The sequence below is a fragment of the Haliaeetus albicilla genome, chromosome 1, assembly GCF_947461875.1.
Source record: "Haliaeetus albicilla chromosome 1, bHalAlb1.1, whole genome shotgun sequence".
Lineage (NCBI taxonomy): Eukaryota > Metazoa > Chordata > Aves > Accipitriformes > Accipitridae > Haliaeetus > Haliaeetus albicilla.
The window spans coordinates 51,186,462-51,212,672 of record NC_091483.1 but is presented as its reverse complement, the minus strand read 5'-3'; the positions used below and the strand labels follow the sequence as shown (position 1 = coordinate 51,212,672).

Below are 26,211 nucleotides of genomic sequence, written 5' to 3'. Positions count from 1 at the left end.
GCTTTGGCCTCTACTGGGTTCTCTGTATCCTCTTTGGGGCTAGCTCACTCTTTTTGAAGCAGGTTGTGCTATCTGATTATTCTTATATGGTTCATTCTTTTTTGTCTTTCTGTCCCTTTCTTTTTGGCCCTTGTCTTTTCACACGACCTTCCCCAGCATTGTTAGCTGAGAATTTTAAGGGAGTTGGGTGTTAAATTCAGAGGGGCTTGCACACCAGGCCACTGTGAACATCTCAGTTCATATTGTGTACTGTAGTTCTCCATTTTTTCACACTTCTCTTAACTCATTGCAGTTATTGGTATATTTGCCCTTGTATTCAGCAGACACTTTACATATACTGAAGATGCATAAAAATGTTAGAATTCAAATACCTCTTTTTACTACCTCAGGAAATTTGAATGATGTTTAATATAAGTGTTCAGTAATTGTTGCGTAAAGCAAAAATAATACATATTTCATGGTTTTGCTAGTGTATTTAAAAGCAGATTGCAGTAAACAACTAGCAGCCGGTGAATTAAGTGCTGTGATTTCTTTGGCTTCTCTGAGAACACGTATTTTCTTAGTAGCTGTCAAATGTTCATTTCATGCCCTTCTCTAGATTCTATAAAGAAAAATGGTGGAACCAATTTAACTTAAATTTTTGGGGGAGGAAAAATATATATTGCATTTGAGTTGACAGCTTGTAGAATAAGTTTCAAGCTTATGGGATTCCAAATACTTGCATTTTAATGCCTGTAAAATAGGGAATTTGTACTGGAAACAACCATAGTGCCAGAAATACTGCAGTGATGTTGCTGGTAGGACTGTAACTAACTGAAAGATGTTAGATAATGCACTGATACATTATCGTAAAAGTACTGTGAACTTGTGACTAGCTTGTGTTTGAAATTCTGTTGTTGAAATCTGACTCTATTCGAGAAAATCATGGAATGTATCTCAAGAGATCTTTTTTTCTCTTGATCTCCTAGTATTTTGGGATGTTCTTTTGAGCTAGAAATGATTGCCCTAGCTCCCCGAATGTCTACAGAAAACCAGACAAATGAGTATGCAGTAGCTTTGGACTTGTAGCTTTCTCGTTAAAAAAAAAAAGTAATCTCTGATAGATAAAGCCCTACCAAGGTTGACTGCAGCAGATTTAATTTGATCTTTCAGGCACGGATTAAAAATATTGTTCTTGTTCCAGTTAGAACATTACCACTTAAGTTTCAATACAAAAGAGGCTTTTTCATCATCCCGAAGCATGCACTCTCAAACATTTTAACTGACAGCGTTTTAGTATTTGCATTATCTTTTCCTGCTTGTGCATTTTTCACCAGTGACAGATGATAAGAGTTTATGTGAGGAAAGATCTGCAGTAACATCAAGAAAAGGCTTCATATTCCATATTACTGGGGACAGCAGAAGAAAATGGTGATGGCTAGAAATTGCATTAAAAATTATTGCATTTTCCATAAGTGAGCATTTTTGCATATTTGGCTGATGCTACTGTTTTGCAAGAAGGCATGCAGCATCAATCTTGTTTTAACATTAAAGCCAAAGTTGTAGAGAGTTGTAAAAGATTCTCCAAGATTCATGGACCTTAGGGGATGATTTTGCATGGATTAAATGTAGATTTAAAAATTCATCCTGTCTCTCTGAGTAGAAGTAAGTACACAGATGTAAGATCAATTATTTGAAAGGAAATAAGGTGTGTAAGGCCAGACCCTAAATTTATTTACACCTCAGGTAGCTCTGCTGACATCCACGGTGGTGCAGAATTCTGGCAGTATCCAAAGAACACAGTAGCATTCTGCAGTGGGCATGGCTTCGTGCTTGAGGAACTCACATAATAATCCTTGCTTTGATAGTGGGTTCATACTGTACTGGCTGCCTGAGGGAGCCACTGTGTTCTGTTGTCATGCACCATGTAAGGCAGACTGATCAAACTGTGAAGGTATTCTCAGCAGGTATTCCACTCCCCTTTCTGTGTGATCAGCTGGACGGGTGGGAAACGCGTGGAAGTGGCCAGCCAGTCTAAATACATCAGCTGTCTAAAGCTTGCATATTGCAGAGCACTGCTATATTTCACAGAATTTATTAGGCATTAAAATTCCAATATCTCATGCCTGTGGAAAAGATTGTACTGAGAGCTAAAACAGCATTGTATGAAGATTGCTTTCAGCGTATGAAATGCTAATAATTTACCCCTGCCTAATTGTAATAGATCCCTTTGTCTGTGGGCTGTAATGTCTAGTCCCACTAATCAAAAACGGCTTATGGTAGAAGCATCAAATCTGTCAGAGAAGTCATCAGCGTGATTGTATGGCTAAATTGTCAGGCCTGCACAGAACTTTGTATGCACAAGAGGATGCTTGTGTGCTCTTAGCTTGTAAAGTCTCGATCCAAAATCCATCGTATTCAAGGAAAGAGCCCTTGCAGCCTTCTGCGAGCGGTTGAAGAGAATGCTCAATGTGTTTCTGATAAACTCTGTTCCTGGCAGAGTTGCCTATGACAATGGATCACTGAAAAGATTTGTTTCCTGCCTGGACAGAAAGTTTTCTATACACAAATTAAGGTCAACTGTCTGAAGTTGTTTGCCCATAGTTCTGTCCAGAGTATTACTCTATGTGATTGGGATGGTCTACAGCAACAAGTAAAGCAATGCAACACAACTAGGTTTATAGAGCAGAAGAATTGATCTTGAGGATCTGACATTTATGCTATACACATTTCAGCAGTCTTAGATTGAATTAACTCATGCCTGTTTCATGGGTGAGAGTGCACTAGGTGTGCTCCTAGACTTCTGTCTCCTCATTTAGTTCAACTGGAAGGGATCCAAGTGCTCTCTGAGACCACTCCATTGTACAAACCGAGGTATGATACATAGGGAAAGCGTGAGATACAAATGAAAAGCACATTCCTGATACTGAAATGCTTCTTCAGTGTTGGCTTGATGTGAATTGTTAGTTGACTGAACAAGTCAAGCCTCAAGATCAAAATAATTGATAAAAAATGGCAGATAAAAAAATAGCCATTTGATTTACAGATTATGAAATTTTACTCAGAATTCTCAGAAAATTATTTCTGTAATAGTTTCAGATCCTCTCAGTTAGTGGAGAGTATTCATCTTACTACAAGTGCTGGCAACATGTATTGTAGATGTACATATTCCCATTTAAATGAGAAATCTGAGGATGATGCCATGTGGGAACGCTCGTTAAGGCATGTGAGCTATGAAATCTGCTAAAAAAGGAACTGAGTTTATCTGGATATTGAGAAGAAGTACTTGGGAAAAATTTGGTGTGTTTGTAATGTGAACAAGCGGGCTAAGAAATGTTCAGTACAAAGCTCTCATATGGAAGTATTGGTCATACTATTTATTTGTCTGTTTTCCTGACCTAAAAAGTTATGATCCCATTTCTCAGCTTCAATCTAGTCTGACAGTAGTGGAGGTGTTTTAAAGGTACTAAGTCCCTACAAGTTCTGTGAAAATGTGATCTTGGGTAGAAGGAAGAGATGCTGTCTGAGCTGGGGGAAGGCTGCAGCTGAGCCCTTATTAAACAACAGAGGATCCATGCCAGAGGACAACAGGAGCTGTTTTGACCTAGGACCTTATCAGGCACAGGAGAATCCAAGCAAGCATAACAAAATGGTCATCAGTTGTTTTGTTAAACATGAAAATTTAATTTTCATTAAGGTTTTTGTTTTCATCTTTTACTGTGAAAAACTAAAATTAAGAAGCTGGAATTGTATTACCAAGTACCACTAGGCTATCTGTTCTCATTGATTTAAAAGAAACAAGATTGTTGCATTTTACTGTTCTATAATTTCTAGCCTATTTGTTTTTGTGGTTCACTGAAGCAAATACACAAGAGAAAGACAACTTAGTTACTGAAGCCATGTGTAAAGCACACTACCAGTAATTAGGAGCTGCAGTGACACTGTAACTGAAATTTACTATTGCTGAGAGATGCTGGATAATGCTATTGCAGGCTTGCTGTTTCTTTTATCTGCCCATAGCAGCAATGTTCTTTTGAAAAGAAGTGTTTGATGTCACCAGTGGTCACTTGACAACTCTGCTCTGCATGAATCTCAAAGTCAGTTTTAGGAACAGCAGGTTAAATGTTCACATTTGCACAAGTTATTGGATAGTGCCAGCTTTCCGGAACTCCTGCAGTCTGAAGAGGTTTATGTTCTACTTCAACATGAGGATCTTCAGCCACCAGAACAGTTTCCTACATTGATTTCATTGGGAAATGTCTTATTCAGGCACCCTTGTTTCATTTCCCTAACAATTGCTGGCTGCTTTCCCTAACTTCATTAACACATATTCACCAAAAAATTTTAGTGTGGAAATAATCATAAGAATGACTTCTGGCTGGAGTGACATTGCATTTACAACTTGATTTATTAAATGCTCTGAAATGTCAACTTAGAAAGCTGCAAAGAGCATCTTCTGTAATAAAATATGTTCTTACAAGATAGCATTAAAAGTGTCTGCTCAGCTGGGGAAAGTCATACATTTGTAACAATGCAAGGCTGCCTTCCCAAATACATACCTGTGTATTTCCTGTCACAGTACAGGAACAGATGAAGGAGATTTATCTCATTTTGCTTTTAGGCATAGACTCTCAAGATCTCAACTTTCCCACTCATTTATTGGAAGAAGGTACCATCTGTAAAGGAATTAATTTTTCTTGTAAGTATTGTGATTTATAATTTCTCAACGAGCAGGTGGCTAACACTTTATATTACAGTTTGCTTTATTTGCTTTATTTCACTAAAATATGGTTCCTCACTTGGGTACTCATCTGAAAATTATATCCAGGTCTGAATATATCTATAAATATGAAAAAGTTATAGCACTGCCCAATACTTAGAATTAGTATTAGTTTAGACTAGTTTGGACTGTGTGTCATAAACCTCTCAATGATAATAAACATCTGGTGGTCCTGATTCTGATCTAACCTATTCTGGTTTTGCACCAGCTCCCCGACTTGAGTAAAATAACTTCTGATTTATACCACTATCATATCAGATTTAGGGCTTCTGTGGATTATCATAATTTAGTTAAATTAAAATGAAATTAATTATAACCAGTTCTGGCATGTTTTATCAGAACACTACATGCATAGTACTATTCTGTATTATAGAGTAAATTTCTTACCAAAATGAAAGAATGCAGTTTCATTGGTTCTAGCAGAGAAATTTTGCTTACCCTGGAGTTTAATTTGGTTAATGTGGAAAGCAGTGTAAAATTTCAGATACTTTGTGGACATTAGAAATTCTTTCTGGTACAGTGTGTGTGTGTGCAAGGACAAGCAGCTCAGCTGACTTAGTCTTACGAAAGTAATGGTGAACAAAATGTATCCTCTTGCTACCAGTTTTCAAGGTTTTATGTATTCAAGTAGTTCTACAGAAGCTAGTGCTGCCATTTTTTATTAAGGACTTCAGAAGTATCCCATTATACTCTCAGTAGATGCAGGCAAGAATCATCATCTTCATTTTAGAGGAGAAAACTGAGACAGATATTACAATTTTCTGAAGAGCAGAGAAGTCTCTTCTTTAAGAGGAGTCCCTTCTTGATTAAGTAATAAGAGATGTTGCTAAACGTCCTCATTCATAGGCTCAGTATGTTTAAAAGTTAAATATTCTTTAAGCGTTGTCTACTGTTTGCAAACATCAAGCCCATCCGTACATAGGAAAAAACCTAAGGGCTGGATTGTACAGGGTGCCGTAAAGAAGATGACTTTCCAAAATTCTGCCTTGGGTGGTAGGATGATACCTGCACTGGTAATGGTGCCTCCCTAGCAAACAGCAGAAACTTATGGTTTATATATAGGATATGACAGCAACAGAAGGATAAACTACGCATGCTGACTCATTTTTACTCTCCAATGACAGTCATGGGGTAGAGTGCTAAATGTTGTACTTGGATTTTAGACACTCATATTTACCCAAGTGCTACATTCTCTAAAATCTTCACTGAAACAGTTGAGTTATTCTTTAGTTGAAGAGGGAGAAGATAGGAAGAAATTAGATTTAGAATAGTTAAAACTTGACAGACTTGATAGACGTCTGATTACCTTTAATCTATAGGACACTTTTTAGCTGAGAAATATAAAGTATTTTCTTCTTCCAGTTTTAAAAATCCTGGTAGTGCTTATGTAAAGGTAATTATGTTCACTTCATGGCTTATTCCATTTCATGGGTTGGGATATGCTGGCAGTGGTAGGCCTTTGGTCAAGACACATGTCTACGGGATGGATATTCCCAGACCTGATGTTGATTCGGTGTCTCAGATCTTTCTGTGCCTTATTTCACCCTACATCTATGAAATAAAGATTTTTTTAGAGTTCTGAGAATGATAGAATATGGTACATAGTATAGGCAGTAAATACTGTGGTCTTGTGCCAGATGCTGCTGCCCTTACACCTACTGATTATTCTCCAAGGTTTGGAACAGTCATATTCAGATTTTGAGCAATCTAACAAGACTTTTTTCCACTGTAAAACATGTTTTACACTAACAAAGTCTCAGAGTGCTCAACAGTTGGCCAATGATTTTATTTAGTTTAAATCAAGGTTTTAAATGAGCAAGACTATTTTGATTTTAAGTTTTATTTAATTTAAATGTGTTTTTCTAAGTCCACAGAGGTTATTCATTTTGTTTGGGTGAATAAAAACTTCTAGTCAGCAAAGTATGAGTGATGACAATTCAAATGCTACACTCTAAAATACTCAGTGAAACAATGAGTTGTTCAGTAGTTGAAGAAAGAGAATGATAGAGATAAGATTTAAAATAGTTAAAACTTGACAGACAGACATCTGTGATTTGAAATCTCTTGATAAGGGTTCAGATATGAATTTGAATTTTTTACCTGCAAGTATAAATGATAGATAAGCATGTTTTTGTCAGTGAATTTTGCATAATTGCTTTCTGATGTCATCAAATAGTACTGTTTAAACAAATCTGTTCCTATTAAAATAGAGATTGTAATCACAGCATCTCCTCTACTGGCAACTGCCAAAAAAAGACTAGAGATTCTTTAATTTTTGTCTTTGAAATTTGTATTGGAGTAAATAAAGTCCACAGTCATACAGGGGCTATATTTTGAAATTAATTTTTGTTGAATTTAAGATGGAAGATAGCTATAATCCCTGCTGCTATGTATTTATTTAAGAATTTCAATTTTTATTTTCAAAAATGTTTACAAGTGCTAACTACCACTGTGACAAACACAAGAGCACGAATGTATTACCTGAGGTTCCAATATGAGTTGGGAGAACTGGAAAAATATTCCAAGTGTACTATATTCTGAGTGTTGAATTACATCAGATAATTACTGTTGCACGTGTAATAGAATATTAAATCAATTAAATCAGACCTGGCATAATTGCAACATTCTGATGGAAATATAAAAATCACAGCTTTCCAAATTTATTTTTTAATATCTACCTGCAGTTTTGTGACTTAAAGAAAACCCAATTCTAACCAGATGTTTAAGCTGGTAGTGGTTTCCATTCAGGACTGGAGAGCTGGTCAAAGATAAAGCTGATGTTGGCACGAATGGAAGAGTCTTGCCATGTGTATGATATTCCAAGAATAAAAAAGTATGACCAAATGGGCTAGGTAGATGTTGTCCAGAATTTGATGCATCTTTAATAAGAGTTCATTTAAACAATCTTTGGATATGTTAATGAACACTGGTTTTCCTATATTTTGCTTGAATATATCAACTCAGCTAAAATTTATAGTTTTCTTGTTCTTCCCCCACTAACCCTACATCCTTAGGTAAGTACCACAAAGAGAGAAGGAACTGATGCAGAAGCATTATGCATTTTTGCATGCAGGCAGTGGCTTCTCTTAGCAAGCAGATGTAAGCTTTTGCTGGCACACGGGTAGAAATTCTGTTGTGATTGATGGATTAGCTTCTGGTTGAAAATTTCTTGCTATTTTGCAAGATCATACAATTTTTGAATAAACTTTTCTTAGATGCAGTTCTGAGGTTTATTGCAGATTTTCTATTAAAGAAAAAAAGGGCACTAACTATTGCTCTGTTGAGTATTCCAATGGGCAGGATGCTTACATAAAATGCGAGAAAAGCAAGTTTGAATCCTCACCTTGCCTGTGCTAGATCAGTGATGACCCTTGTTCTCTGTGTTTTGGGTGAATGTCCTGACTGTCATGTTCACATCTATGATGTGGTCACTGATGTTCTGTAGTGAAAATCAAATGGTCTGAGTTTCATGCAAAAAGAGAATGGGAAAATCTCTGAGGTCTCAGAAAGCTCCCAGAAGGCCTCCAGGCCTCCTGAGTACCCAGGGAAGTTCATGGGGTGGTGAATACCACCCTAATAAGTGATCAGCCCATGGAGCCTGCTTCTTCCCCATCTTTGCTGCAGTTGTTAAAGCTCAGAAGTAAAAGGACCGAGAAAGCGAGAAAGCCTGTGACACTGGAGAATGTTGAAATTCAAAGGAATGGTGAAATCTTTGCTTTTCTCCTTCTATCCTTTCTTCTAAAGCAGAAAGACAGAAAAACCCCTCTGCATTTGTGAAGGCAGCTTGTCCCAGTCATTTATTAATCAACCAGTGGGGAGATCCTTCCTGCTCCTTTGTGTTTTCCAGGGTTGAAACATGCCCTGTGTATCTAGAAGACACCAGAATAGTGGGTTTTAATAAAAGGATTCTGGAACTTTATAGGTAAAGTTAGACCCATTTCTCCATAGTGCTATGATTCAGTTAAAAAAGCTAGGACTGGAAATGATGAGCAAGTGGTAAAAATTTCCACTAACTGCCCAATAAAAAGAAAGATCTCTATCATTTTTACATTAGTGAATCTTAGGTTATCATAAAGAAAAAATAATTGCATTAAAATCTCAGCTATTACATTTAGGAAATAATCTTGCAACAGAAGAGGAGGGAACAGTAAAGATTTTGTGAAGCAGGTACAATTTACTATACAGTTCCTGGAAAATAGATTAGGTTTTTTTTTAATATATATTAAGGCACTTTTTTTCAACGCCAGCGTATAATGTAGCAAGAGTATAATGCTAACTAACATCCTGGGCATTATAAAATTTGGAATCTGCTTGCCACTGCATAATTTCACACAGCAAAGGGAAATCAGGAGGGATTAGTTCAGTCCCTTTAACTTAGACTTGAAAGGTTGTTACCAAGGTCCCCTGTCAGCCGACCTCTCCTTATTCTTTACCTATGGGAGATAGCTGCAAGCAAAAAACACCTGGCTACCTTCCTTTCACAAGCCTGTAGACTTGATGTGGCACCAATGTGTCCACATAAAATGGCATGTGGTAAGTAAACAAAGTCTAATGTATCAGGAGCTGCTGTTCCTTGTTTTAGGTTATTTATGAGAAACCAGGGTAAAAGAAAAAAAAAGCAGCCAACCTACCTTTCCATTCGTTGAAAGTTTGCTGGTAGCAGGGCTTGATTTGTTGGGTGTCTAATCTCAACCAGCTATATTACACTTGTTATTTCAACTACTTAAAAAAAGATTTTTTTTTTTTTTAAAGAAGACTCATCTAAAATTATATACCTGTAAGTATTCATAGTATCTGTCATCCTTTAGACTTTCATGCCATCATAGTGACAAGAAATGGGCAATCAAGAACTCCAGGGTGAGGTGTAGACATAAAAGGTTTTCCTACTTGTATATTGCCAGGGATGTCTGCTCTATTTTATAAGGAGCCAAGTACGGAGGTGAAGAGAATTTCTTCCTTCAGGAGAACAGCCCACAGACTAATATCAGCTCCATGTGTAGGTAAAACAGTGCCCAGAGTGGTAGAAACCTGTTTACTCCGTGGTTGATTTACTTCTCAGTTAGGCAGAATCCTGAGTCACAGAGTGACCTGAAAACACTTTTGACTGAAACAGCACGTATTTTGCTAAAACAAAAGGCCTATAGGCCCTGGTAGCATCAGTTTTACTGCTTGGCTGTGAGATCTATACAAGTACTCTTCACAGTCTGTGGTTTTGTTTTACTTTGGGAAATAAGCAATTCTTTAGCTGGTTGTCCTATCAAATAGCCACTACAAACCTACATGAGAGTAGGAAAATGAACTCATTTTATATGCATATAATATTCAGGGGGTCTAGTTTTACCAAATAGCTTCATGCAAAATCTCTTTTTTCCCAATATCCATGACAAAGGCAGTAAAATAGTGAAGTCTGTTCTTCATCATTTTTACAGTACACTCATCACCATACTATTTACTATGCACTCAGCTAGCTAATCAGTGTATTGGAAAATTAATTCGGGCAGAGCACCGATTCAACAGACCTTGCTTCTTACATATGCATTTGGTCTGATTACTGAATTTGCAAAAGCAACTGGATTACTGTCTTCGTGTGGACAGCAGGAGTTCGTAGAACATGAATATTGCTATATATTTGCAATCTGTGTGGCATCGCAATGCTACTTTAAAAATGATGGTATGCTATCAGACAACTTAAGCTGTTATGCAGAAAATCGAATTAATAAAGGAGACATTTCTGCCTTATAGCTGCTGTGTTATTTCAGTTATCCTCTGTGAAAGCCTATTTAATTTTGAAACTTCACACATCTTTTGCACTTGATTATTATATTACTGTAGTACAAAGACATTCCAAGCTAAGATCTGGCCTGGCTGCCATCTGCATAGCAAACATGCTAATAGATGTTTTCATCTCCAGAGAGCAAGGTGTAGGTGAGTATTATCCCCATCTTACTGATGAAAACCTGAAGGCGTAGGGGTACGTCTGATAATTGTTCATGATTTCACTGGAAATCTGTTACACAACTGGAAAGGGAATCTGGATTTTCTGAGTCATTGTCCTGTTCCATATTGACAGAACATGCTTTTTTTGCACATCATTCTGCAGTGATGCTTGTCAGTGTCTCTGGAAATCTCTAGCTTTGCTCTCTCTCTCTGTTACAGCACTGGACCAGATTGGTTGTTTAAAGTCTGTGATAGCAGACTGGGAAGCAGGAGAAGGATGCTTTCTCTGAAGGTGAGATGCATATCTTGGGCCATGAGGGAACATATGTGAATGAGTCTACATTGGTTATTGCTTCTTGTGAGTCTTTTATGAACAAGATTGAAACATTTGCCTTCTGTTTCCTTGCTTGTTTTTCCACCAAACTTATCAGAATCTGTCCATCCTTCTTTCATCTTCAGCTTTCAAAGAAGGACTTCTTAGTGGTGGCAACAAAAAGTCAAAGTTTCTCTAAGAATCCTGAAATAGTACATAACTATTTCTGCTGAAAGTAATATTTTGCATTTCATTTCAGACATTTTAATGCATAGTCTGTTGTATGAACAGTATAATTTCTCCAGCATTTCTGGTTCTGTTCTTGTTTGCCTGGACGATGGGACCCCAAAAAATTTCTGTCAATGGCATTTCATCTTTGTGGACAACCTCAGGAAAATAAGTTAATTGCAAGGCTATATAAAGAACTATAACCTGGGGAAAGGATTATACGTTTATTAATAAAATTATCACTGGTTATTTTTCTACAGTTTTCCCTTAACTTGAACTGATACAGAGCTTGACTAAAAGTCATGTAGTACCAAAAGGAGATCAAAATGACTTATCCAGGAAAAAAAGTGTCTTTGTTTTTATTTACACATTAACTGGTAATAATGTTGAATCATTTGATTTATTTTATGCAGTTGCTGCTTAAACAACTTTAGAGGCTCCAAGCTTCAATTTGCTGCAGGCAGGCAAGTGGCCTAGAGACCATCTTCAGTGTGATGAAAAATGCATTTTAATTCCTAAAGCAGTTGGTTAGAAATAATTGTAAAATAGTAAAAATATTTGTAAAATAGTAAAAATATTTGTTAGCAGGTGGTGGACACAGGCTTATTGAAAATATATGTTTTAAGGGTAGTGGAGTTGTGTTTTCTTTTCTGTCCATTCATTCCCTAGTGTGGACTGCACATAAAAATAGTTTGCTTGCACAATTTCAAAGAAACCATATTCCATAGAGTAGCTTTGTTTTGGCTGTGCATTGTGGCTGTTCTTTTACACTGTTTCCTATTACGCCCTCAAGCATTGTCACTTGCTTCTTATAATGTTAATTACCTCCATGAGATCCCTCTAGCCCTTCTTAAGAATATGACTAATTTCAAATGCATTCAAATTACTTCCATCTTGTGTGCATATATTAAAAATAAATACACTTGACCCAGGAATTAATCAACAAAGAAGTATGGGACAATGAAGCCTTTTTTTCAAGGCTGCATTGTGTACGTTTTGCTCACAGTGAAATGTTTTTTACAGCAACAGTAGTGCCATACATATGGCAGTAAGGATGTTCTCTTTTGATGGAAATGTAGCAGTTTAGACTGAAGGTTTCTTTTTTCCCCTAAATGTTATGTTTGCTTCATGCAGGAATTCAGGTTAGCCCTCTGACTGTATAATACAGGAGCTCAGAGCAAACCATCACAGAGGTCCTGTCTGATCCCCTAAACTGTATGTTTGTGTAACTGATGGATTTTAAATATAAAGGATGTTATTACGAACTTACTGAAATCAGTGAGTCTACATGTGAAATCAGTAGTTCTCAGTGAGATGACAAGTGGTCCATGGAGGTTAGATCCTATCTCTTGGAGATAAACATTAAGAAAGACCCTTCAAGCTCTCCTGAAGTCTGAGTCTTTCAAGGCACCCTAGGCCATTTCTTCCTATGTGATATAGGACCTCCCTTTCTGCATATGGCTGAGCCGTCTACTGCTGCTCCGTTGGACTCTTTCATAAACATTTTTCTTCAATGACATGAGTTACTGGACACCCCCCCCCCCCCCCCCCCCCGCCCCTTGCTCCTTTGTTTCTGCAGGGTCTCCCTTACATGGTTCTCCTCACTTGGCTGGTGGCTTGGGTGTCCTCCCTGGCCCTCCCTCCTGCCTCTGCCCTCATTCACACCTTGGAGTCACATGCGATTTCCTTGCCACCTTGGCAGTAACTGATCTGTACTCTCTCTTCTTTCCTTTGAGGAAATCCTGCCCTCAGGAGAGATTTAAGGATATAAAATAGCCACCTATTGCATAATAATTTAGGTTGTAGTTGTTAATATTGCTTTTGTCAGGACTTGTCCCAGAGCAGAAATTCATTCCTGCTCAGAACAAAATACACCACATAAAGGTTGGACATAGTATCCACAAGTATCAAGTTTGTTTGCCATGCTTAGTTTCAATATTTGATTAGTGTTTAGCAAAACAAATATATGGAAATGAAACTTCTGACTTTAAATTTAAAAATCATAGTACCCCTGACTGTAGTCTTCAATGAAACCTCCCAGTGGGACTGGAGTAGACTGATACTCCTAGTGTAAAAGCCAGGTCTGCAGAATTGAACAATTCTGGCAAAGATTTTAAGGAACCAGGATTTCTCTCCATATATGCAAGGGGACAGAAAGAAAGAAACTTTCCTTAATCCTGGGAAGTAGGGGAAGGGCAAGGGGCAGTAAGCATAAACCTATTCTTCCAATATTCTTTACTTAATATTTGTATCGTAGAAGTGTTTTGAGGCCCACCAGGCCAGGTTTCTGCTATGCACAAATTCTTCTCAGTTATTTAGACAAAGAAAGTTGGTACCCAAATACCCGCTATCTACAGTGCCTTGATACATTAACTGACTTGTGGGAATACATCTGTAGTATCTTTGTATAAAGAAATGTAAGTCAGGTATTCCTGTTGTATCTTTCTACATGGTGAAGTGACAAGATGCCTAGTCTACTCTTCTTCTTGCATGCTGAATATAGAAGTTTAAATAACACTCCTTTAATTGGTTTACTGGTGAGGTGTACTAGGTCCCTGAGAAATTTTCCTATGTAATGACACTGAGAAAGCTGGCAAAAGGATTACACACTGGTCTTGTTTCCAGGCTCTGATGTAAGTGGTGCCTGTTTGAATATGTTATGGCATGGAAATGTTCTGCTTAATAGGGAATTGCAGGAAGCAAAAATGAGATCATTTCTTGAAGCTGCTATAAATTACACTGGGGACAGAGGAGATGGTATACAGGGAGTGCACAGCTATTTGAAGTTAAATTTCCCTTGCACTGAACCCCATCCCCTACGTGCCTCCAATAACTGATTGAAGTGAGAAAGATGTGTGTAAATTATGGTTTCCAAAAGACATGTGAGATTTGGGCCAACTTTGGGCCAATTTTTGCCCCTTTTAATGTGTCTCATTTTAAGCATTCAACAGCTTCAAACATTCTTGTCATGGAAGATTGCATGCAGAGTAACTGAAAATCATCCCATTTATTTCCATTTTCAGGTCTCAGCAACAACATTTCCCTTGATTCTCTCCTGCCCACAAGATACCGCTTTCTGGAATAATAATTTTGTGGCTTCCACCAGCAGACACATAGGCTATTGCTTCCAATCTCTCATCTAAAATCACTGACTGACAGGTCTGACAGAAACAAATAGCAGGTGGGTTGATAGATACTGTGTTTGGATTTGCTTTAAAGTACTTTATCTCCCCTTCTCCTCCTTTTTTTTTTCTGGTTCAGCACCTTTTTCTATATAATCATTAGGATCACAACTTCCAGTTTGCTGGGTATGTAGTCATGGGTCACTATACTAATATTATCACAGCTGGGGATATAATTTCATGTTACTTCCTTTGGAATATCACATGCACTTGCTTTTTTTTTATGCCTCTATATCATATTCCTTTAATTCCTTTACACAGGAATGTTTTTCAGTTTTCTTTCTTTTACAGTATTGCAGAATAGACCAGCAGCATGCCAAAGGGCTTCTAGATCTCTTGCTATTTTAATTCTCTTCTCAATAGGTGCACTTTTGTAGATGCCAATAGATCCCATCTGTGCCCCAGCTGAAATATTACGAATGACACAGATTAAGACTATGTGTTAGCAGAAATACCTGGGGAAACCTGGGCAGTACTGCTTTTATAGTCTGCTGGGTTCTCTTCCACCCCGAAAGAAGGGGCAGTTGGGCAGACCACAAAGATCCTTGGCTTCAGAATTTGCCCCCACTGTGCACTGGCGTAGAGTTCAGATTTGGGAAGTGAGTTCACATTTGTTAATATTTGTCTACTTTTTATGGCTACTTTGTTCCTGATCATAGGAAAGCTTGCTAGCAACATGATAGCCCTATCTCCAAAATGAACATTTTTTCCATGTATTTGCTGATATCCTTTATTAATGAAGGAAGTACAATTGTATCAGAGATACTTTATGTTGAAATTAAACTTCAGAGGTAGGTGTGAGGCATAAACCAGTTACTCTAAGGCTGAACTAGGTCAAGGAAATAGACCTTTTTGCTCACAGTTGCCAAACTCCATCTAAGATTATAAAGACACAAAATACAAAAGAATTAGTAAGACCTAGTAGTAAAATCAGCTAATTACATAGCACTTTTTTGCAACAGCTGGTGAAAGACCTTACCTGGAATTAAGGATTAGTGTCTCCATTTTGCAGAAGGAATTAAGGCGGAGAGCATTTAACTAGTTTCTTCAACATGACAGAATAAATCTATGACAGGAATTGAATGCAGGTGTCATCCAACACAGACGTCTGGCTCTATGCTACTGGGATTTCTGAGAGTGGAAATCTGCCATAGAATGAAAATGAAATCTTGCAATTTTGTGATGCTTGGAGGTAATCATGGGCTTAGTGCCTCCATGAGAAAGAGAAGAAAGGAATTGGAATATGCATCTTGAGCCAGTACAAGAAGATTCTTTTTACTTGAAGTTTCCTATGTATTCATGGAGAAATTGCAGTTTTCTGACATGAGTGTCCATTTGGGAGTCTGTCTGTATGTTATGTCATGTCCTTTTCCTCCTTGTCGCTCCTTCAGCAAAAGCCAGGAGATGCATAAGGGACATGCTTGTGAGTTGTTTTGGTTCAAATTGCCAGCAATGAGGATGTTACACTCATGTATTTTTCATTGCTATTACACTGATGGATTACCTTCTGCTCCAAATGTGTGAAAAGGTTATTTCAGAAAGAGACCACTTTTTTTCTAGATGTTTAACAGTGCCAGGCATACCATATGTAACAAAATAAGTATTCTTCATCATCATCATCAGGATGAATCTGTGGATTTTAGCTTTGTAAGAGAAATAGGCTTGAATTGCGATTTGAAATAGTGCAGTCCTTTGCGTGTGGCAGAGGGGAGGCTGCAGAGGAAGCTCTTGGGGACCCTTGGTGATTTGTTTTTCTTTCCTTCCTGCTTTGCTTCTGTTCTAATTGGAAGGCTTGGCATGTCTTTGCTTTTTCAATTTTAAGCATCATTTAGTGCTCAAAGTGTTAGAAGTTTAGTTCTAAAAACTAGAGGTGAGAGGTTAGGGAGATGTAGCAGTGGGTTTATGCTGTCCTGTCAAAATCAGATGGAGGGGGCATGAAATGGAAGAATAAGCCACCAAAAAACTTTCCTTGGGGATGGAAAACCTGCTGAAGTAGGGAAGTCTGGCTGCCCCATAGCAGCTTCCTTGTCAGCCTTCTCCCTTTAAGGTGACAGATCTAGGAGGGAGTTAGACGGGTCAGTGTGTGGTAAGGTAACAGGGAATTGTAACTGGGAAGAAAGGAAGACTGAAAGTTTGTTGATGGGGTAAAGAAGAAAGAAGCACAAAGTCTAGGTAAGGATCAAAGTTAATATACTTATCCAAATCTCTGAATCTGCTGAGAGTTCACTGGCAGTTCATCTGTCAGCATCTGCCTAAATCCCTTTCTAGGAACTTTCATTGGTATAGATAGAAGTTATGTTAACAAACATAGCAACATTTAACACTATGAGTATTCATAAGAAAGAAAATTCACTCTGGGAAGAAGCTGTGGGAAGCTGTGGGAAACTGTGGGGTACTTGGCTCTGTTGGAGAGTCAAGGGGAACAGGTTGTTTCACTTCACTCAGTTGCTTTGAGACTCCCAGGAGGAACTGCTACATTATTAGTAACCCACTTGCAAAAAATCTGACATTAGAAGAATTTTTTTAAAATAGCAGTGCTGTTTAAAAATAGCTCTGTATAATAGCATTCTCCCTGAAGGAGAAGGGAGGATGTGGAATCAGCAATTGCAGAAAGTGAGACCCTTATGCGATCAAATGTTGCTAAGGAGACAATGGGCATTTGTTTCTTCATTCTTTACACTGACATCTTACTTTATGTCATTTAGAAAACTATTTATTATAAACTAACTATATATGGGTTTGTGAATGGAGCTGGCATAGTTTGAATACAGCTATTATTAGAAAAAACAGTTGTTGTCATTAAGTCATAAGTATTAGTGGACTCAACAGAAAGGTGAAGCATAAGATGGACATACTGAGAGAGACCTACTAAATATTCTGTCCCTTATAACCAATTCCCGCAACCTGCTTTGAAAAACACATTGGATACTCCCTCTGCTGTGCTTCCTAAGACAACAGGGTTAAATAGTCAACCATTTCTGTCTTCTTCAAGCAAAACACTTAAGCTCAATGTTTAATGTTATGGAGAAAGTAATACTGAATTGGCTGGATTCACCCCATGATGTGCAGTACCTTGCTGGCCAGAGGATTTCTGTTGTCTGTGTGGTATTCTAGACTTTTCCATGGTGAGTGACATTAAAATAGCACTGTAGAAAGAACTTTGAGGTTTTCTGTTTATTTATTTAAAAAAAAAAAAAATTCTTAGGCTGCAGTGTGACTCTCGGAATCTTGTTTGAATGTTTGTTTCCATGATCATTAATCTCAGGATCTGGGAGAGATCGATAATAATGAAAAAATATATTAAATCTATTGTATTGTCATTAGACTGTGAGTGTGTATATACATCTGTGTGTACATGCATGTTTGTGAGTTTAGCTGAGGATATCCTCAGCTAACAATTACTAGACCTTTTAAAAAATGTTAGTGATCAGAGTCTCCCATTTTAGTGTCCTCTTTTGGCACAGAAAATAAAAGATGATACTAACAGGTTCAGAGGATAACAAGGACTCTAGATCATAAACTGTCATATTCAAAGCTGAAATAAAACTTCAAACCAGAAACTGCAACATAAAATAGTTAATTATTTTTAAAGTACTTTAGACTCCCATAAAACTGTATAGAAGTTCTCAGGAACAATATAGAAGTTTTTCTTCCTTTGCTAACAAAGATAAACATTTGTATTTAGTTGCTTTGGCATTTTTGCAGGGCAGTTTGGGGCCATCTTATTAACTAAGATTGCAGTCAATTATCTGCTTTATTGAGTATTTGTTTTCATTTGAGTGATCTTTGTACTGCTTGCCGGATAATTTTTATGTGGTGGGGAAACTCATTAGAGCTCTTACTGTACCTGCTTGCTACAGTCTTACTTGTCTGAAACTGAAAAATCCAACTAACATGATCTGAATTTGATTGGAGCTGTAAACCAGTGCAGCTACCTTTGCTTCATTAAAATGTGGAAAAGCATGTGCTTGTTTTCATTATAATTTATAATCACTTCTTTTTTTTTGCTGCTTGATGCAAATTGGAACTGGCCTTTATTCTGACTTAGAAGATGCAGCATCAAATCAACAACTTTATTTTATCGCATGAAACAGATGGTGAAGATCATGGAGATTTCCAAGAAAAGACAATGTAATTTCAGTGCTAAATTACACTTGCTGAAGGGCCTTACCTCCAGGAGTTGATAAGGAATACAACTTTATGGTGTATTATTTCTTGTTCAAGTCCAGGCTTAGGTCACCAGAGGCTAGGAAATATTGAATCTTTGCTTCATATTGTTGTTTCAAGTGTCAAAATCAGGCCACGGTGTAATCATTGGGAGTTGCACAGCTGATTTTAGTGGGTCTTCATTCACTCAGTGGTTTGTGCAATTTATTACCGTGTATAAAGTAAGTGAAGAAATAAAGTGATCAGATGGAAAATTCGTGAGATATTGAAGCCGGTGACAAACCTTTCCCTGATATGCTAAGGATGATTCAGCCCTCTTCAGTGCTGTAGTGTGACAATCATTCTGGATCTTCAGAGGTATTTCTCATTTTAGGAGATAAACAATAGCTGCTTTTCCTTGGGGACAAACAGGAAAGCAGAATGTGTACACCCAGGCTTTAATGACAACAGAATGTAAGTCTTGCATGCTGTGAAGTGCCTAGAATCCTGATCTCAGAGTAGATGGAGTTTGTATTTAAGCATGTATTTTTGGAACTGCTAGGAAGGACAGGCTTTAGTGCAATCTGGCTGTACCTAGGTTCCTTTGTTCCTTTGTTCTGCAAGTCACCTGGAAAAGTTAAAAAAAGGATAAGTGTTTAGACATAAACATCCTGGGAAAGTGAGAATTGCAAACTGTACAGCAGTTGATAGTAGAAACATATTCTACAGCCTCACAGAAAACCAATCTGGTCCTGGGAAAAAATAGAGTTTCTTTTTAGGGGGAGGACCTAGATATTGCAAGTCCTCAACTGCTGCAAAGGACATGCAGGCAAAGACCATAAACCAGAAACTAAACATGCACTTTGTTAGATTTGTGCTCAGACAAGGGGCCACTGTGTGCTACAGAAGAATCAGTTCAGAGTCAGGTGGGCACCTGGTCACAAGATGTTTTCTCTTAGGTGCCCACCAGTCAGGTGTGTTTGTCAGTAACTGGTAAGAAACTGTCAAAAACTGTCAGGAAACTTGGAGATGCCACAGCATCCAGTGAAGTCAGCCTGTATGCACCAGGCTGGAATACTGTTTCCAGCTGAGTGTGTCTGCAAATAATTATCCTGAGGAGAGGCCAGGTTGATTTAAAAACTCCTCTGATGGATTACTACTTGTGGTTTGTTATGCATCCTCTCTTAATTGAAGTAGCATGCCATTTTCAGTAAGCCAGAAGCAATATTGGGTCATGTAAATATAAAAATAAGAACGCACCAAAGAACTTCCCAGCAGTCGTTTGTGTGTTGGTGGCTCAGTTTTTGACGCTGTTCCAGCTGAACTTTTTAATCAGAAACCTGCCGGGGCTCCCGCCAGTTCTCCTGCCCGACCTCCCCAGCAGGCTGCCTGTCACCACTTCGGAGCGGAGGATTCCAGGTTTCCAGGTCAATGGTTCTCAGTGGTTTATCCATCACTTTTATATTGAGAGGTTGTAATAAATTGCCACAGATTTATAGACTGACTTAATCAGGATTTTCTGCTTTATACATCATTTTTTGAAACAGAGTGAAAGTTACATTTTTTTGTTGCATCTAATTATAATTAAGATTGGCTTTTAGAAGTCTGCTGGGGATCTCTCTACATTTGCTTAAGTGCAACACCTTTAAGTGCATTTATTTTTCTAATTTAGAGAGTGTGTCCATGACTTTCCAAACTTAGTTTGAATTTATCCAACTTAAGTTTAGGCAGCTAATTGAGACACTTAATTTAGGAGTATCTACCTATCTCATCAAGTTACCTTTCTGGTTAGTATAGACAGAGTCCAAATAACATCTGAATTGCCTTCTGTATCTGGACCCCTTTCCTTATAGCAGGGGAGAATGAGATTAAGTGGCTGAAGTTAGGAAGCATGAGACTGTGCCTAAAATCAAGTTCTCGTGTTTAGATTTAGATACCTGATTTGTTAGTTTGATTTTCCACTCTGCTGAGAACTCAGTGGTTCATAGAGGTCTTATTTTTCTGTTCTGACTAAATCGGACAAACTTTTTCATCTAGTTGCTTTGATATTTCTGCAGCAAAGCTGTGAAGAATAGATGGCAGAATCACCACTTTTGAAAATCAGGCCACTGACCTCTTTTTAAATGGTTTTAGAACCTTAGCTTTAGTCATGTTGCTTGGAAAATCTCTGATAAAGTTGCAGTTAGTATGTGTAAAGAGGATCAGATTACATACAGGTGTGTATATGATCACATTGAGTTGAGCAATAGTTTCTTTAACCATTTCTTTCAGTGGCAGGATTTCGTTAAATGAAGTGTGAAGTTGTTCTAAAAAATTATTTCCACCTTTTGCTTGACTTCACGTGATGGAAATAAAAAGGTGGCTTGTAGACATTTCTAATACATTAATGTTTTCTGTAGTCTTTGTTCACTTGTGAAGGTGACAGGGTGGCCAGTTACCTTACAAGTACCTGGTCCAGTTTCTGTATCTGTTAATTTGGAAATGGAACAAAGTCAACAACAGGACTGCTGTTGGAACTGCAGGCAAAGATGGTATTTAATGCTGTATATGCTCCTGCAATGTTCTTAAATAATATGTAAAGTTTTAGGGAATAGAGGATTGATTTAAAACTCCTGAAGTTGATGGGAGTTTTTCTATTGACTTAACTGCATACAGTTTCAGTGACTGAATGGTAGTGAGTCTGCAGTAATGAAAGAGTATGAACAAGTCTGTCTTAAAACCAATCTGAACTACACCTGCAGTCGTTATTCCACTACCATTCATCATAGGCAGTTTGCAGTGAGTAACTTTTTTTTGTTTCAGCAGGACTTCTTGTGGAATGGGATGTTTAAATTGTAGAATGATGGCAGCGGTTCTCTCCAAGTTGCTACCAGACAACATGGTTGCATAGTTTCAAGATTGCTATTTGAAGGAGATTGAAGCTTCACAGAAACTAAAGGGAAGTTTAGCATTAACCTCAGTGGGGTCAGAAGTTTCTACTCCATTCTTTAACTTTTATAACAGCTATTCAGTTTATCAGTGATTTTGATGAAACTAATGACGGACCAGAATTCTAACAACTCTGTAAGCTATTTACATTAATATTGCCCTTTTCTTTCCTCCTTGTGAGGGAAAACGATTAAGTCAACCATTTTTAAATTACTGCAGCTATGGAGTCACTGCAGTTAACTCCAAGGTTGCATGCTATAGACTTAAAATGGCTTGTTAGAAAAAAAGAAAAAACAACTACACCAATCTCTTAAAAGGGACTAATGCATTACACTGTAACCAAGTCCAAATACATGTACTTTTATGGGATAATTTCAACAATAGGTACCATCTGCTTAATGTGTTCATAAAACCAAATATTAATTTCCTGGTAAATCAGTTGTAAACCAGAAAGTATTATTATTGTTGCAATAATTTGTGCATAAGATAAATGTCTCAGTGGCTCAGAAGGTTAAAGTTTAGAATAAGAGCTGGCATTTACTTTTCTCTGCAATTTGGCTAAAATTAAATTGCCCGATCATGAATCCAAGTCATATTTTATCTTTCATTAAAATAGAAAAGACCTGGAAACAATCTGTAGACCACCAGGATGTCTGAAAGTTATTTTCCAGTTATAAAAATAAACTAGCCTTGAATTTATTCACCATCTGTCAGTCTTCTCTTCCTACCAAGAAGCTGAATTTTCAGACAGGTTACTTGCAGGGGTAAGGAACAGCTGTAGGAAGCCAGGATACCAAGATTGCTCTAATCATATTAAAACACAGAGCGGCTTTTGGAAATTTGCAAGAGTTCAGTTACAGTGTCTGGGGAGGGATTTAATGTTTTCGGGATTCTCAAGAATGCACACATTTCCTACTGTGTCTGAACCTCAAAGGGTTCATTCAAAGGGGATGGAAATTAGCAGAGTGACCTTCCCTTGCTTAATTGTCCTCTGCTTCAGAATCTGTGTGCAGGGATGGGACCAGTGCAGGTGAAGCAAGAGACAGTGTTAATCTTATTAAGGTAACGCTTGGTGGCAGGAAGAATGTTACTTTGCCATCATAACCTTTGGGGACCTACTGACTTTGACTCTTTTATTAGTGGTGTGCTATTCTGTTTGAGAAAGTGAAACAGAAGGTGATTTTTAGTACATGAACGAAGTGATGATGATTGTTTGCAGGTGGGTGTGCAGTGTCACATGTGTGTACAAAGAGTCTCAGATTTAACAGCAAATTCTCTCTCACTCCCTTCAGGACACATGTGTAACAAGATTAAAGTCACCTTTATTGCAGAGAGGGATGTAATCAACCTGTTTGTATTCTGAGGTTCTTTTTCTGTTATAATTATTGTAAAGATATGTCAGTGTTAATGCACTCAATAAACATAGGGGTAACTGCATTTGAAAAAGCCCAAATCTTATTTTCACTGACTGGGATTTTTATTGACACAGATTGCTTGTTCAAAAGTGGCTTCTCCTCTCAAGAGCGAAACAAGCAAAGAGAGAGCTGAAAGGCACAACAGAAGAAGCATCTCCACCTGTATCCCATAATGAATTTGACTTCAACATAGTAACAAATTAATGAGCCAAAAAACTTTGAGACCAAAACTATCTGACCTTGAGCTGTAAGAACGGTGGGTCAGATCTCCTTGGAAACCATTAGAAGTGTAAATGGAGAGCCTATTCCTGTATCACACACTTATGTAACAAACTGAAGAAAATTGCTTTACAGAATGAATGAAGCACAAGAATAGTTAAGAAATTATTTGAACAATATTTTCATCTTGAAGATAAATCATTTTTGTATATGCCTTTCATCTTTGTTCTTTTATTTGAACAAAAGCAGCTTAAAATTACCATGACATATTCAGGAAACTACTGAAAGACTTCAGGACTTGCTACACCAGAATATGGAAGGGAAAAAAGGAGACATGAAGTATGAAGCCATGATGTCTGTCAGACTTACAGAAAGACCAGGCTGTGCAGCAGATTTATGAAACAACGCAAATAACTTCCTTACAATAAAATTGGAAGGCTACATCAGATTTTTCCTAAACTTTGTAAGTATGCTCTTTTCCAAAGGCTTGCAGCACAAGGCTGTCAGTTCCACAGCTTCAGGTACTGTGCAGTTGAAGATATGTATGAGGAAAGGCTAGATGGCTGGCAAATAATGTATTCTCATAGAGTTCATTTGTGCTACTGCTACTCATGATTCTGCTATACAAGTTGTCCTGCTCAAAGCAGAGGATTCCTGTGAGTATGCTGGCACAAAGGCTGAAGAACTGGATGCCTGACATTTTATAAAAATCTAAGGAGACAAGTCATTATTAGTACATTAGAACTACATCTCTGTTCTTCAGTCCCCTTGATATTGCTGCTTGGCATGGAAATTCTGACCCTGTTAACACTGGCTGAGTCTGAGGTTTATTTTTGGAAGCTTTTAAAAAACAGCTGGGGAGTATCTTTCACTTTGGCTTCTTTTTCATGTCTTAAAGTTGAAAAAAATCCCAGGGCTCTCCTTGGCCTTATGTGACTTCCATATTAAAACATCTGTGTTCCTAATCTTATCTACTTTTTGTGGGAGATAAAAGTGGCCAAGTGGTACCTCTATTTGATAAATTTCAAAAAAGCTTTGTTCATATCCCAATCCCTCTTAAACTAACCTTTTTCAATTTGAAATTTTGGAGGCTTCGCTACAAAATTAAAAATGTATCCTCAGTCTTCATATTGTGTGCAGTATTTCATGACAAATGTGATGCCATGTTTAGTTTATTGCTCAGTCTTCAGGTATTTTATTGTGTAAGACTTTGGGGCAAGGCTATCTGAATTTCTGAGTATTGTACTACAGAAATCCACATTAAAATACAGATATTCTGTGCTAATCCAAAAGATTTTTGCTGCTTCCCCTTAGAATTTCCTTCAGGAAAGAAATAAATCACTATGTTAAAACAGGACCTTTCTTCCTGGAGTCTTATACTCACAATTCAGGTTCAGTCTTTCAGCTGCTCTCAAACCTCATCCATACTTGTGTGTCCTGTATTTTATTTTTATTCTTTACATTTATAGAAAAAACAAGTTAGATCAGTTCATGTCTTGTGGTAGGCATGGCTGTCAGGTTTCTGTATCTTCTCAGTTCCTATTGTTGTTCCCTACTTTCTGGAGTGCTGCTTCTAAACTGTTATGCATGGCCGGACTACTGCACGTACAAGTCTTTCCTGAAGTATTAAAAAAATGCATTTTTCTTTTTTTAATAAAAGTGCAAAAATCTTGCTTCAGTAAAGACTGGTCTCAAAGTATTATCAGCTGGTGTGTGCTAATCCTAGCAATTTGAATAACCCTTAGAGTTATCATCTGATTGTATGAAGGTTACCTATTAATAATTAATAAATTTTCTTGGATATACTTTTAGCAACACTGCTAAATGTGAATTTGTCTTGCTAAAAAGAAATAAATAGAACACCACAATCTCAAAGGGACAAAGAGTTCCTGGAGCCAGCTTGCTGGGAAGCAGCTGAGCAGTAGCCAAAATTAATTCGTTCTTTAGATCTGACTACTCTTAAATTCCCTACCACTCAAGATTTCTTTAGTGATATTTGTTGTCTTTTAACACACCTATGACAACTTCAGATGACATTTTCAGTGATGATAAAAGAAATGAACTGCTCAAACCCCACTAATTTGTAATAAGAGTTTTGGGAATCCAAGTGATTTTTTTCAGAAAACAAGATATTCTTTATGAAAACTGCCCAGATTGACTTCACCCTTTTGAATTGTTCACTTTTTTGGCCAAGAAAAGAATAGGGAAAACCTATGTATTTCAGTTCAGTTTTGTCAAAATGAGACATACCTACTTTGGTTTCAGAATTCAGCTTCATTTGAAATAATCTAAATTTATTTTTTAAAACAGAACGGATAGTTGTAACCCAATATCTCCTCTTTAATTTTAACAAATGTTTCAAAGTGTTTTGTTTTATTTTATGGGATGTCCTGGTTTCAGCTGGGATAGAGTTAACTGTCTTCCTAGTAGCTGGTACAGTGCTATGTTTTGAGTTCAGTATGTGAAGAATGTTGATAACACTGATGTTTTCAGTTGTTGCTCAGTAGTGTTTAGTCTAAAGTCAAGGATTTTTCAGCTTCTCATGCCCAGCCAGGGCACCTGACCCAAACTGGCCAACAGTGTATTCCATACCATGTGACGTCCCATCTAGTTTAGGAACTGGGTGGGGGGGAAGTGAGTGAGCGGCTGTGTGGTGCTTAGTTGCTGGCTGGGGTTAAACCACGACATGGGATCAGCCAGAAACCTCCCCAGAATAGTTATTCACACAGCTCAAGGAATGTGTGCCCAAGTCCTTTAGACTCACTGCAAATGTTCCTGGACAACAGTAGCTGCTTTTATTGGAAATGAAGTTACTGTGTAAGGAAAACAAAGTTACTGTGTAAGGAATATTTTTGATTTACCTTAATTTGGTTTATGGCCTCACTTTACAGAAGGAAATGAAGAAGAGTATAAAAAAATCTCTATGACATAGCTGGCAAGATCAAAAGACCAGTGACTGGAAGCCTTTCCTTAGATAAGGAACACATGGATGACAGTGAAAAACAGTATGTTAATGTTATCTGCTTAGAACTTATAATAGAACTTTTGGCAAAGAAGTAGTAGAATTTATGGGATTGAAAGTAA

At 37.6% G+C, this 26,211-nt stretch overlaps 1 long non-coding RNA gene across 1 annotated transcript in view; it reads left to right on the top strand.

The window, feature by feature from the left end:
* LOC138685602 (uncharacterized) overlaps nt 1-23,539 on the top strand; it is a 91,883-nt gene extending 68,344 nt beyond the window's left edge. The window contains exons 3-5 of the long non-coding RNA XR_011324921.1: nt 10,916-10,988; nt 14,261-14,418; nt 22,983-23,539. This is a non-coding gene — a long non-coding RNA (uncharacterized lncRNA). The remainder of the gene's footprint in view (nt 1-10,915; nt 10,989-14,260; nt 14,419-22,982) is intronic.
* Nucleotides 23,540-26,211: the final 2,672 nt, after the last annotated feature.